The following is a 2,552-nucleotide window of genomic DNA, read 5'->3' as shown; positions in this document are numbered from 1 at the left end:
AAAGAACCTAATGACTTGAGAGAGCTAGGTTAGAATCGATGCTCGAGAGGGCTATATTAGGTGTGCATAAGCAAGAATGGAGACTTAGGAATAAGCTCTGTTTGTTATTACACAACATATGCACCCTACAAAAAGGACAATGGCTGTGTCCAGGAAGTAGGATATGGTGGCGGTATGTGGTCATCTCGAAATTTATGCATACACACTGCATACGCCCTAGATTTAGGCTTTTAGTGTGTGTAGCATGATCGCATGGCTTGCATTGACTAAGGTTGCCCTTGTGGTCACTCTTAAGTATTGCAATGAAAACATCTCCGCATTCTATCTATTTTCCCATTCATTTATTTCATGTCAAGTGTTGTCGTATCTCTACCTCTCATGCATATTCTCATTGCATTGTTTGTTAGATAGAAGTAGGAGTAGGGTTAACTTAGCAACCTCCCTTCCATTCTTTTATTTAACCGCCGCATGCACATCACCGCATTCATTCTGCTACAAGTCCCTGTGTTCGACTCGGATTACCCAAGTAACTTGCATTCATGTTATATTTGGCGTGAGCACAAGAAAACTTGTAACAAGACATATGGTCGTCGCATACATTTATTAATGCATATTCATTCCAACGCAAGACCATCGACGCTTGACTATCAACGCATATCTTAAGAACATGCTTTACATAACGCGTCCACGGGATTTTAGTTGTCGAGTAAAATTGACTTCTAATTTCCCGTCACCAGCGGTCCCGTAGACCCATGCTCTGAAGGTGACCCTCAAACACTATAGACGTGAGAGCCTTCGTAAATGAATCAGAAACATTTTTCTCCAAGGAAATCTTCGTGACGATCACGTCTCCTCGATGCACTATTTCGCGGATCAGATGATACTTCTGCTCTATATGTTTGTCGCACCTGTGACTCCTAAGCTCCTTGAAGTTCGCCAAAACACCACTATGTCACAATAGAGGGTGATGGGCCTTGACATATCTGGAATGACTTCCAGCTCTGTCAAGAACTTTCTGAGCCAGACGGCTTCTTTAACAGCTTCACAAGCCGCTACGTACTCGGCCTCCATCGTTGTGTCGGTGATGCACCCCTGCTTAGTGCTCCACCGTACTACAGCTCCTCCGTTAAGAGTAAATACTCACCCTAGACCCATACACGAGCATGTAATCCCCTAAAAAGAAGAACATACATGATTAGTGGCGCCCGAATCTATTATCCAAACATAATCATTATTCTTCACTAAACAAGTTTCTAACACAAGTAAATCATATTTACCTTTGTCTGCCTTGGCCTTAGCCTTGGCTGCCTTTTTTTCATTCAGATAATGAGGACAATTCCTCTTTCAGTGATCGTCCTGGTTACGGTGGAAATATTTATCTTTTTCAACCAGTGGTAGACGCTTCTTCTAGGTGACAGGTGGCGGGTTAGCAGGCGCATTCCCTTTTCTTTTACCACCTTTCTTCTTCTTTCCCTTTCCAGAGTTAGAAGTTGATGGTGCAGACTTTGTTCTTGAGGTCGAACCTCGATAGAACCTTTTAGAAGACGAGACAACATTTGCCTCACCTCCTTTTTTCTCCTTACTTTTCAACAAGGATTGGTAAGTCTGCAATTTGTTGAGGAGAGTGGTAAGGGAGTAATCCACTTTGTTAAGAAGCATATTACTAATAAAGTGGAGGAAGTTCTCCAACAATGAATGCATGATAATGCTAACCTGACTGCCCTCGTCGATTTTAGACCCATTCATTTCCGCCACATTAAAGTGGACCATCATATTCAGCACGTGTTCACGAACAGAGGTGCCTTCTTCCATTTTGGAGCTGAAGATGTGTTTTAGAGCCTCATGCTTGAGCTGTCCAAACGGTTGTCTGAACATTCCCTGCAGGGACTCCATGATCTCACGTGCTGAAACCATGGACTCATGTTTCTTAGCCAACACGTCACTAAGACTAGCCAAGATATAGGCTCGGGCTTTCTCGTTTGCCCATGCCCAACACTCGTACTTCGCCCAAGCATTTCGAGTAGCGTCTTGAGGTGGAATAGGAGGACATTCCTCCGTAAGGACAAACTTCAGATTCTCGATGATGAGTATCGTCATGAGCATATGTTTCCAACTTGAATAGTTTTGGCCATTCAGTTTTTCAGTGCTAATAAACTGATAGTGGCTGTAGCCATTAAAAACCATTGCTAAAAAAACGAATTAACCTTTTATAAGACTTTGCAAAAACCACATTTTTAACCAATTAGTTTTAGCAAAACAGATTCCAAGTACCCTGAGTGATAAGACTTCTATTTTGCAATGATACCCTAGCGAGGCCGGACAAACATCATCGGTGGGGTGATCAGATGTCCCTTTACTAGGATGAGACATTCTCAACCATTAGGCAGAACCAACTCTTGGAACTGAACCTAATAGCTACCATTTGTTCGGTCCAGAACAGTTAATCCTTAACAATCCTGCATAAGTGTAACCCCTCGTTTTCGGCCCCAGAGTCCTGCCCTAATGCACCCACCGTAGGGAAAAAGAAGATGAGGACAAGAGACTAAGTAACC

The sequence above is a fragment of the Benincasa hispida genome, chromosome 5 (assembly GCF_027475165.1).
Source record: "Benincasa hispida cultivar pf3 chromosome 5, pf3_genome.v1.1, whole genome shotgun sequence".
Lineage (NCBI taxonomy): Eukaryota > Viridiplantae > Streptophyta > Magnoliopsida > Cucurbitales > Cucurbitaceae > Benincasa > Benincasa hispida.
Note: the sequence above shows the minus strand (reverse complement) of the source record.